The sequence below is a fragment of the Arachis duranensis genome, chromosome 3 (genome assembly GCF_000817695.3).
Source record: "Arachis duranensis cultivar V14167 chromosome 3, aradu.V14167.gnm2.J7QH, whole genome shotgun sequence".
Lineage (NCBI taxonomy): Eukaryota > Viridiplantae > Streptophyta > Magnoliopsida > Fabales > Fabaceae > Arachis > Arachis duranensis.
This window is the reverse complement of record NC_029774.3, coordinates 17,866,686-17,879,697: the sequence shown is the minus strand read 5'-3', so window position 1 is coordinate 17,879,697 and position 13,012 is coordinate 17,866,686.

The window sequence follows — 13,012 nt, the reverse complement described above, 5'->3', positions numbered from 1 at the left end:
AAAAAGAAAAAAAAGAAAAAGAAAGAAATAAAGTTGTGATCCAAGGCAACAAGAGTGTGCTTAAGAACCCTGGACACCTCTAATTGGGGACTTTTAGCAAAGCTGAGTCACAATCTGAAAAGGTTCACCCAGTCATGTGTCTGTGGCATTTATGTATCTGGTGGTAATATTGGAAACAAAGTGCTTAGGGCCACGACCAAGACTCATAAAAGTAGCTGTGTTCAAGAATCACCATACTTAACTAGGAGAATCAATAACACTATCCGAAATTCTAAGTTCCTAGAGAAGCCAATCATTCTAAACTTCAAAGGAAAAAGTGAGATGCCAAACTGCTCAGAAGCAAAAAGCTACAAGTCCCGCTCATCTAATTAGAATTAATATTCATTGATATTTTGGGATTCATAGTATATTCTCTTCTTTTTATCCTAACTGATTTTCAGTTGCTTAAGGACAAGCAACAATTTAAGTTTGGTGTTGTGATGAGCGGATAATTTATACGCTTTTTGGCATTGTTTTTAGATAGTTTTTAGTATGATCTAGTTACCTTTAGGGATGTTTTCATTAGTTTTTATGCTAAATTCACATTTCTGGACTTTGCTATGAGTTTTTGTGTTTTTCTATAATTTTTCAGGTATTTTCTGGCTGAAATTGAGGGACCTGAGCAAAACTCTGAGAAGGAGGCTGACAAAGGATTGCTGATGCTGTTGGAATCTGACCTCCCTGCACTCGAAATAGATTTTCTGGAGTTACAGAATTTCAAATGGCGCGCTCTCAACGGCGTTGGAAAGTAGAAATCTAGAGCTTTCCAGCAATATATAATAGTTCATACTTTATTCGGGAATTGACGACGTGAACTGGCGCTCAACGTCAGTTCTATGCTGCATTCTGGAGTCAAACGCTAGAAACACGTCACGAACCGGAGTTAAACGCCCAAAACACATTACAACTTGGCGTTCAACTCCAAAAGAAGCCTCAACTCGTGGACAAATCAAGCTCAGCCCAAACATATACCAAGTGGGCCCTGGAAGTGGATTTATGCATCAATTACTTACTCTTGTAAACCCTAGTAACTAGTTTAGTATAAATAGAACTTTTTATTATTGTTTTAAGAATCTTTGATCAGTTTTTGCGATTTTAGACATTGGGGGCTGGCCATTCGGCCATGCCTGGACCTTTCACTAATGTATTTTTAATGGTGGAGTTTCTACACCCCATAGATTAAGGGTGTGGAGCTCTGTTGTACCTCAAGTTTTAATGCAATTACTACTATTTTCTTTTCAATTCGATTTATTCCTTTTCTAAGATATTCGTTGCACTTCAACTTGATGAATGTGATGATCCATGACACTCATCATCATTCTCATCTGTGAACACGCGTGGCTGACAACCACTTCCTTTCTACCTTAGACCGGGCGCATATCTCTTAGATTCCTTAATCAGAATCTTTGTGGTATAAGCTGGATTGATGGCGGCATTCATGAGAATTCGGAAAGTCTAAACCTTGTCTGTGGTATTCCGAGTAGGATTCCGGGATTGAATGACTGTGACGAGCTTCAAACTCCTGAAGGCTGGGCGTTAGTGACAGACGCAAAAGAATCAAGGGATTCTATTCTAACCTGATTGAGAACCGACAGATGATTAGCCGTGCTGTGACAGAGCATTTGGACCTTTGTCACTGAGAGGATGGGATGTAGCCATTGACAATGGTGATGCCCTACAAGAAGCTTGCCATAGAAAGGAGTGATAAAAAATTGGAAGAAAGCAGTAGGAAAGCAGAGATTCAGAAGGAGCACATCATCTCCATACGCCTATCTGAAATTCCCACCATTAATTTACATAAGTATTTCTATCCTATTTTATTTATCTTTTAATTATCTAATCCAATCACATTTGATTCCTCCTGACTGGGATTTACAAGATGACCATAGCTTGCTTCATACTAACAATCTCTGTGGGATCGACCCTTACTCACGTAAGGTTTATTACTTGGACGACCCAGTACACTTGCTGGTTAGTTGAGCGAAATTGTGGAAAGAAAGTGCTGAGTTAATAGATGCACATACCAAAGAGCCATTATTGATGATCACAATTTCGTCCACCAGTTACTAACCTAATTTCTTTATTATCTATTTAATATTGAGCCTTTACACATTAATCTGTCGACAATTTTACTAAAAAGTTAAACTTTTCTGTCAAGAACAAATAATACATATTCACATACTTAATATTAATAATACATTATAGTATTACATACAAAACCAATTACAAAACTTACCCCTTTGAAAAAAACTTCAACTAACAAGGCGAAGGAAAAAATAAATTCTAACAAAAACTCAACTTGCAAACATATTCTTCTATGCTCCTACAGCTTCACAATAAGCCTTCGCAGCTGTAGCTGATAGGGGTGGAAAAAAGGGGTAAGAACTGGAAAGTCCTTAGAAAGGTTGGGGTAGATAATTAGTTTCATTTTATTCTTTGTTACATAGTAATCCCAAATAGATAGCTAACATCAACTAACAACAGGACACATGCAAACATAATAAATAAAAGAAGATAGAAGTCAATCAATCATATAGCACACACACAATTACAAAATTACACAACATAGTGATATGCACAAACAAGCATGATGCATGTCTAGCCCTACGCAGGCTATGAGTTCATGTGTCGATTGCCAACTCACTCCCGATATTTTCCAGACATAAGTCCAGATATGACTTTTTAGATACGCATAATGTGCATATAAGTCTTACGACCAAGCTGCATATAATGTGACTTTAAATGTGTTGTAATATGCTTACATCTGAAAAACAGTTCATAATGTGTGGACATCCCTACTATACATTTGGCCCTAAGATCCAAACAAGGTTGTATTACTACTCTCATGTAACACAGTCTTTTAAAGTCTTTTAATCTTTGTCCTCTTCTCTTCTGTGGTAGATATCCCTGTAATTAATACGTTCTCTTCTTTTTTTGTCCTATGCTCCTCTGTGACAGAGGTTCATTAGATTTTTTTAGTCTTCGTTCTCTGCTCTCCTGTGGCAGAGATCCCTTTACTCTTTTTCTTTTCTTTTCTTTATTCTTTTATTTTCTTGTTTTCAATATTTCAAATTATCTTCATACTCTTCTCTCGCCTTTTCCTATATATCTTATGAAAGGAGAATCATAAGATTCTCATTAGACTTTATATTCCTAACACTTTTAAAAAATCTTATTATTCTATCTTTCTTTCTTATTTGATAAAAATAATAACTTTAATAGAAATATACTAATAAAAATATACTAGTTAAATTAATACAAATAATAATATTACTTAAAGCTTAGTAATATTTAATATTTTTATTTAATATAAAAAACCAGTTTGTAGAGCTTTATTCTTAATTTTTAAAAATTTTGTTTTAAATCTCAAGTTTGTTAAATATTTTACTTTTTAACCCAATATTTTATAAAATTACTAATTTAATTTCATATTTATAAAATTACTAATTTAATTTTATATTTCTAGAAATAACCCTGAACTCTTATAAAATATCCGATTTATTCTGAAATTTTTACTTTTTACTAAAAAATACCCCCTAAACTTATATAATTACTATTTTTAACCTCGATCTTTCATCAAATTATATTTTCATATTTAGAAATAATATTTGCGTTGGTGACAAACACTTTTTTCAAAACCGAAATATTCTCTTGTGATTTTTCAAAATATATAATTGATTTTAACTTTGTTTTCGAGCTTTTTGGTTATTGATTTTTCACAACTTTTAATTTTAATCTTCCAACTACCAAATCTCAACAATTTTCTCCATATTCAAGTTTAACAACAATCCTCATATCAGGTCACAACAGATCAATTTGGCAGTCTCATAAAAACCGACACAAAAAGTACTAAATCAACACTATTTCATCAAAATTCAAATACAAGATCATTCAATTTCAAGTCACAAACATCTAATCAACAATCACGCATCAAGAACACATTTAATTATTATAAAATTTTCAAACATTATTTCCGTATGAGAATTACAACAACCGAAGTTTCAGAAAAAGTTTCTGACCGAACAATTGAGGAAGAAAACGTTGAAATTTGGCTACTTCACCTTGCCCTCACTTGACCTAACCATGCATGGAAGATCATCGGCACCACCGTCGATTTCTCTAGAATAAAAGTAACATCAACGTAAAGAAGAAAAAGATACGAACACTTTAATTAGATTAAATTTTTTATTGGAATTAATTACGAAGATAAAAAAAATCGAACTCGAAAGGTTACAGTTCCATGGAGTTTTCTCGCGGTTCTCTCTCTGTGCTTTGATTCTTAAAAGAATGAAGAAGAAAAGTGATAATTACGAGGGGATGTTATAAAAAAAAGGGGGCATGTGTAGGACACGTGTTATGGTTCGAAACTGTTGAGTCAACGATTCAAGTTATAAATATCTTAAACGGATAATTATGAAAGTTGGATATATGAAAACACAAGTAATAATATATATGAAGATAAATATATATAAGTTATTAATATAAATAATATTAGTAACATAATGATTATAAGAATAAAAGATATATAATGAAGCATTTACAAAGCTAAATTCATTAAAGACTACCGATATCGACAGATTTTGAACTCGATAACAATATTATTAAATGAATTCTTATTTTAATTAAAGCATGTAAAAATAAAATATTAATACAATAATAATAATTCATAATGTATTTATATTTAAATTTTTAAAAAATAATACGAAATGTTACATGAATAAACCTTTTATTTTTCTTCCACCGAAATTAGAAGGTCACCACTTTTGGGACACTGTTTAAAAAGAAGCTGAATGTAGGTGGGATTGGATTTACAGTAATTGAATTTGTTTATATTTTAATATTATTTTTATTTAATCTATTCATATTAGTAATTTTAAGTTGGACGGTTAAAATAAGCTAAATTCATCGAGTCAGTCTATTTATCTATTTAAATGGACGGACTTTGCCTCTAAAATTAAGTCTGTTTAAAATTCGGGCTAAACGGGTTGAGCCCGATTAACCTAAAAAATTGGTAAGTTAAACGGGCTAACTTACGGGCTAAACGAGTGGCCCGTTTATTTAATTTTTTACATTTTTTAAAAAGAGTAGCACTTTAAACTGATATTTCTTCTGATCAGATTCGAAAATTCGATCCATCAATTAAAAAAATATTTTTTTAAAATTTTTGACCTAAAAATAATATTTTTTGTCAAAATATTTTAAAAAAAAAATAAAATAATAAATGAACTGACCCGTTTAATTTATTGGGCTGAACATAAATAATCCAAACTAAAAAATTATAACCCACAAATAAAACAAATTTAAACGGTCTAACCCATTAAACCTAAGAATTTAATGGACTAATCCTAAATGAGCCAAATTAGTCTATTTGACCGCCCTAATTCCAAGCTGGCAAGAACCCTACCATGTAGGACGCGTTGCAAATGGCATCTCCTAAAATTTAACTTTTGGTTAATATTGTTAGATAGAACCAATCTTTGATGGTCACTAATCTTATTTATATTTTTTATGATTAAAATTATGAGTACTTTAATTTTTCATGGTCGAAAAAGATTAATTATATTTGTAAATTATAAATCTTAAATTTTAAATCCTATTGATTTGTAAATGTTCAAAAATGGTTATAGTTCATGGTTTATAAATGATAATTTATTTATATATCAATCATTAATCACATATTATAATATTATTTTCAGTCCATAAATATAAAAAATTGATATTATTGAAAGATAAAATTAAAAATTATTTTAAAGTTAAAAGTACAATTTAATTAAATTAAACATTAAAAAGTTTTGATATATGAACTACTACGTGTAAACCAAAATTAGCCACTAAAATCAGCACCGATATAAAATATATATTGAAATGTTGAAAATAAATTAAATTATATATGTATTTATACATGTACGGTAGGTCGGGTACCGGACTGTTTGTGGAGGTCTCGGGATGGGGAGGTGGGTTCCGGCCTATCCTCAGTGGGTGGTGTGAACGAAGGTGCAGTCGAGCTACCGAGCACTTCAAGTAGAGAGGGGATATCACCTGCAAAGACACTCCGACGCTCTAGTCAGTAAGTGTGCAGGCGATGAAGGTGTAAGGTGTTTAGGGTGATGTACCTTGGGGGAGAGGCAGGACCCTCCCCTTATATACCATGTCAGTCGGGCGGGCCCCGCAGCGGGAGGCCTCCTTCCACGAAGGTTCCTTCTTCAAAGCTGTCATGCAGCTGGCACAGAGGGTGCGTGGCCAGGTCGCCAACCGAATGGGCCAGGCGCGTCGACCCATCCGAGCGGGTCGCGACATATTCGGGTCGGGTGACCGATGTGCCTAGCTGGGTTGGGCCGTAACAGTGCCCCCAACGCGCCAGCTGTGGGCGTGAGCACCGCTGGTGGCGCATTCCGTTTTTCCCTTTGAGGGTCGTTGCTAAGTACTCGGTTGCCCGTGGAGAGCACGCGCCTCTTGCGCGTGTGTGCCTGTTCGTTGCCGGGGATGACCTTTGTCGCTTCGTTCTCCGCGCCAATCATTTAATGCTCGTAATGGGTTATTCAAAACCTCGCGTGAAAAGACCGTTATGCCCCTGTCTTTCATGCTTCTTGAGTTGGTTTCTACATTTTCCATTCAGTTTTGCCTTCATTCCCTAACCATTATCCTACTCTTTCTGCATTTGCCTTCTCCACTCTCCCATTTCCTACCGCGAATCTTTGGCTTGCTCGCGTTCGTTCTTCTTGTCTTTCCAGATCAACACAAACACCTTTGGTAAGTTTTATTTGTCAGTTTTAATTTTCATTGCTTTGCTTCACTGTTCATGCCATTTGTTTTCTTGCTTTGTTCATGCATGCATACTGTTTTCTATGTCGAGCTTGTTAGCGTTAGGTAGGCGCGCTAGGGGTTACCATTCCATTATGATGCCTTTTAGGATTTATTTTAGCCATAGATTCGCTCCTTGTTTGATTGTAGCCATAGAGTAGGCAAGATGTAGCTTCTGGGCTTCCTCCAACCTCCCGGTAACTTAGACTAACTCTGAGTGGTGCCCCCACTATAGGTATGGCCCTTTTTCATCAGTGTTATTTGTTTTTTTAGTATCCCCATAAGGATTAGAATCTTTTTATTTTTTAGTATGAGTAAAAATAACTACACGTTTGGCTTTTCGGGAACAAATTCCATACTTCTGTTCGTCTTTGTTTCCCTCTTCGAGGTCTTGGATTTCATCGATTAGTTTGTAAGGCCATCGAGGAACTTGTTTTTCGATTGCTCGGGTTCCCGTTGAAAGGGCGTACGACCGGTATGCCTGGGTAACCTCTGATGTAAAGGAGACCCCTAACCAGATGGGCGAGGAGGAGCAGACCGAGTTCCGCCAAGCTGAGTACCTATGTGGCGGGACTAACGAGGAGGCCAATTATGTGGTTTACGTCCCGGCCGCTCACGAGCGGATATACGAACTTAACTTATACTCTGCTCGGGTTGCCAACTGGAACTAGTTTTATAAGGCCATGTTCACCCAGTTGGGGGTCCGGATCCCTTTTGATGGTTTTCAGTGGCTAAAAGAAGGGGGGTTGAATCTTAGCCCCCTTTTCACTCAGTAACACTTGCTGGTCTTTGAAATAACTTCAGAAGACTTTTTGATTTTTGTCTCGTCCCTAGCCACGAGACTTTTATTTTTGTCTCGTCACTTGGCACGAGATATTTTTCAGTTTTAGCTCCTATACAGTAGAAACAGAAATGGAGTAGAAAAGAGAGAAAATTACACCCAGATATATCCTGGTTCAGCTGCTAAGTGCAGTGCAGCCTACATCCAGTCTCCATCACAACAATGATGGAATTTCACTATAATCTTCTTGATTACAAGCACCAATTCTCCCTAGGAACTACCCTTCCTATCTGGGACAAGTCCAGAATCTAATCCCAAACTGAACTTGACTTGGTCAATGCCAAGATTTCAACTGTAAAGTGCTAACCCAACTTACAAGGGGATTCCCACAGAATCATGAAACACAACATAGATGAACAAAGGAACTCTAAGGACATCTATGGCTTTTTCTTTTAATTTTGCACTCACTGCCTTTTTCCGCTCTATGGCTTTTTCATACAAACCTCATTGTTTGCCTTTTTCTATGAGACTCAAGACATGACAAAATTAAATAGAAAAATACAAAATAGAATACATTGAAGGAGAAGAGAAATCTGTTAGCTCAGGTAGCTCTGAGAACTCTGTGCCTTGCACTCTCACACTTTCTCCTTACTTCAACCCATGGTCGTTCTCCCTTTTTATAGAAGAGGGAAGCCTCCACAGTTGAAGTCAGAAACCAAGCCAACTTCTTCTTCTCCATGCAAACCGGTTCGGTCAGAAAGAGAGAAGAGATAACCAATGCATTAACCAACATGCAATTACCTCTAGTCCTTCCTTGGTCATCAATCTTCATCAATCCGAGCGCTCCATCCTTGGCTTGCTCTCCAAGATGAAATTATGGCCCTTGATGCTTCATGATGATGATGGCTTCTTCTGCTCCAATCTCTGCCTCTTCCATCACGTAGCCACTGATGAGCGGATAATTTATACGCTTTTAAGCGGATATTTTATACGCTTTTTGGGGGTAATTTCATGTAGATTTTAGTATGTTTTAGTTAGTTTTTAGTATATTTTTATTAGTTTTTAAGCAAAAATCATATTTCTGGAATTTACTATGAGTTTGTGTGTTTTTCTGTGATTTCAGGTATTTTCAAGCTGAAATTGAGGGACCTGAGCAAAACTCTGATAGGAGGCTGACAAAGGATTGCTGATGTTGTTGGAATCTGACCTCCCTGCACTCAAAATGGATTTTCTGGAGCTACAGAACTCCAATTGGCGCGCTCTCAACGGCGTTGGAAATTAGACATCCAGGGCTTTCCAGCAATATATAATAGTTCATACTTTATTCGGAGATTGACGACGTAACTTGGCGTTGAACGCCAAGTACATGCTGCTGTCTGGAGTTAAACGCCAGAAAAACGTCATGATCCGGAGTTGAACGCCCAAAACACGTTATAACTTGGTTACTTGTGTATTTTCAACGGTGGAGTTTCTGCACACCATAGATTAAGGGTGTGGAGCTCTGCTGTACCTCAAGGATTAATGAAATTCTACTGTCTTCTATTCAATTCTCTCTTATTTTTATTCCAAGATATTCATTCGTACCCAAGAATATGATGAATGTGATGATAAGTAACCCTCATTATCATTCTCACTTATGAACGCGCGTGATTGACAACCACTTCCGTTCTACATGCAACCGAGCTTGAATGTGTATCTCTTAGATTCCCCAACAGAATCTTCATGGTATAAGTTAGATAGATGGCGGCATTCATGAGGATCCGGAAAGTCTAAACCTTGTCTGTGGTATTCCGAGTAGGACTCTATGATTGAATGACTGTGACGAGCTTCAAACTCCTGAAGGCTGGGCGTGATGACAAGCGCAAAAGAATCAAGGGATTCTATTCCAACCTGATTGAGAACCGACAGATGATTAGCCGTGCTGTGACAGAGCATAGGAACGTTTTCACTGAGAGGATGGGATGTAGCCATTGACAACGGTGATGCCCTACATACAGCTTGCCATGGAAAGGAGTAAGAAGGATTGAGTTGAAGCAATGGGAGAGCAGGCATCCTTGAGCCATACAGTATCTCCATTCGCTTATCTGAAATTCCCACCAATGAATCTGCATAAGTATTCTATCCCTTTTTTTATTTATTTTCTTATTTCTATTTTTGAAAACCCATAAACCAATTTAATCTGCCTAACTGAGATTTACAAGGTGACCATAGCTTGCTTCATACCAACAATCTCTGTGGGATCGACCCTTACTCACGTAAGGTTTATTACTTGGACGACCCAGTACACTTGTTGGTTAGTTGAACGGAGTTGTGAATTCAACTGGTGCCACAATAATAATTTCATACAACTTAGTGAATAGTGATCACAATTTCGTCCACCAGCCACCCTAGCTACTTCCTGTGGTGGTTGAGCAGAATCAGAGACAAGCCATGCCTCCAAGGATTTTCTCCTTACTGGCCGAATCTCCTTCAACCATTTTTGGTATGGAGAAGCCAAGATCTCATCACCATATCTTACCATAAGTGATAAGAATCTCAGCCATTACATTTTTTATGTTTTCTTGGCATCAGTTCGATGGTCTTGATGCATGTAGCTCCTTCTTTCTTTTGGTAGCTCAACTTAGCTTCCATAATTTCCTCGGTGATATAACCGAAGAGAAGAAAGAGATGAAAGAGAGGATAGAGCTAGAAGAAAAGAAATTAAGTGAATCAAATTAATTGAAATGAGATTACTTTTACTTCCCTTGCAGTTTAGCGTGTAGCATTGATTTCCTCAATCAAATCAATGACACTTTCTCTCTCATAGTTTTCATGCATTTATTAACTTCACTTTAATGAAATTTGAATTCCATCACATGGTGAAGTGTGAGATCCGTTGAAGACATAAAGCAATAATAACATTTTCTTTCCTGGTTAATTATTTTCGGATCGTGCATTGGGTGTATAGCAAAAATTATTAACTTGGGCTTGTAGCAATAATAGTTCAATTTTGGCCCAAGTAAATGTAACCAATAATTCAGCCATATGGATCAAAGGATTTTTGTATCAATGCTGAATGTTAACTTTAATTTGGGCCTATGATAATGCTTGGATTCTGGCCCAAATAATCACAAATTGCTTCAGCCACATAATATAGGAAACATTAAACAAGGCTGAATGGTTTTAAGCATATTGGGCTTGCAATAATTCTGCTTTTCTGTTCGGCCCAATAAGAAAACCTGCATCACAAAATTATTAATTAACATATGTTAAATGAAAATCAAATTAATAATTTTGTAATTAATTATTTCAATAATGTTTGTTCATCATCAAAATAAGTTTGAGTTTTCCAAACTCATCAATCTCTCCCTTGATGACAAACATTATTAAAATTGAAATGAAAAGAAATTAAAGATTAGAGTATAGAGTACTCCCTTTGAATATTTGAATTTCTCCCCCTTTCTAATTGTCACATGGCTCCCCTTTAATATATACCATTTTTACCAAGGGAAGCTCCAACATGTAACAATTTTATCAAGCCTAAGCCGACAATGTTATTCAACATATTCAATGTAAGATGTTGAATTGCTTGATTTATGAGCAGAATTAGATTGATAATCAAAACTCATTTGTTATCATATAAATGATTTTCTGCTCAAACACATACAAAACAATTGGTTACAAACAAAAATTTATGTTTCCTGAAGCTGCTTTTCAAGCTAAAAAATTTTCCAATTAACAAATCAGAGCAAATTAATCATAGCAAGAAAAATATTTCTAATCAAGTATGATCATCTCAAAACATCTTAAAACATGGCAATTATCAAAATTTATTTACATATCACAGTTGCCAAAAATAAATTATCCTTAATCCAAAACACAACAATCATATTTACAAAGATAAAACAAATACATCACATGCATCAAGCAGATCACCACAACAAGTAATTAAAACAAGGGTGATCATAAATTCACAAAGGATTTCATCCCCTATTTTCCCTGTTTGTCTTAATTTCAATTTTCAGCCAATTCTTCCCCTTTTGTCATCAATGGGGTCTTGCAAAATAAATGAAAACAACATACAAAAGGCAGAATATTTATTTTTCACCAAAACACAATGGTCCAGTCAGCACACATGCATTTGAGCAAATGATAATCAAAGTTCAACTCGAAATTAATCCACTAACACAAAGTGCTCAAAACAGAGCCAGATCAGAGTATAAAACAGAGCAAAATAGGTCTGCAAAATAGTGCAACAAATCAATAAAACATAATAGTTTCAATTTTAAATTCAGCGTTTTTTTTCTCCTACCACTTTTGTCATCAATGAGGGACCCTGCAAAAAATGAGGAAAGAGCAATGCAGTCCATAATAATTCAAGACAAGTGAAAATAGTTCCTAGAAACAAGGGATGAGGAAAGGATAAAGATTTGATTTGATAACTTCCGAAAAAAATGAGGAACGGGTCAGAGTGAGGTCAAAGAGATTTGGTGGGGCCCAAAATAGTTAACTTCAATTCAGTCTCTCCCCTGTATCATGACCCGTTCAACACATCCTGAAATTTGTCTCCTGTTTTCCTACGAGACAAAACCAAACAGAATCAAAAAGTTCACAAATTTTCAACAGAACTTAATTCTATCATTCCCAAACTGTTTCTTAAGGTGCAGAATCTGTCTTTACATAAGGGCTTAGTAAAAATATCCGCAAGTTGATCTTCGGATTTTACAAATTGAATATCAATAGTTCCCTTTTGCACATGTTCTCTAATGAAATGATATTTAATTTCAATGTGCTTTATTCTTGAGTGCAAAACATGATTTTTTGAAATATTTATGGCACTCATATTGTCACAAAACAAGGGTATATTATTGATCTTTAATTTGTAATCCTCTAATTGTGTTTTTAACCATATTAATTGTGAACAACAAGCGGAGGCAGAGATATATTCAGCTTCGGCTATGGATAGAGCTACTGTGGATTGTTTCTTGCTTGACCACATGTTGAGTGAGCTACCAAGGAAGGAACACATGCCCGATGTGCTTCTTCTATCTACCCGATCTCTCGCATAATCTGCATCACAAAACCCTACTGTACAAAATTCATTAGATTTAGGATACCACAAGCCATAATCACTAGTTCCCTTAATGTATCTAATGATGCGCTTAACGGCTGAAAGATGGGATTCTTTTGGGTGAGATTGAAATCTTGAACATACACCCACACTTTGAACAATATCCGGTCTAGAGGAGGTAAGGTACATGAGTGAACCTATCATTCCTCTATACCTTGTCTTATCCACATCTTTACCATTGTCATCCTTTTCAAGTTTAGTGTTAGGATGCATTGGTGTTCCCATTGGTTTAGAATTTTCTAGGCCAAATTTCTTGATTAGTTCTAGTGCATACTTTCCTT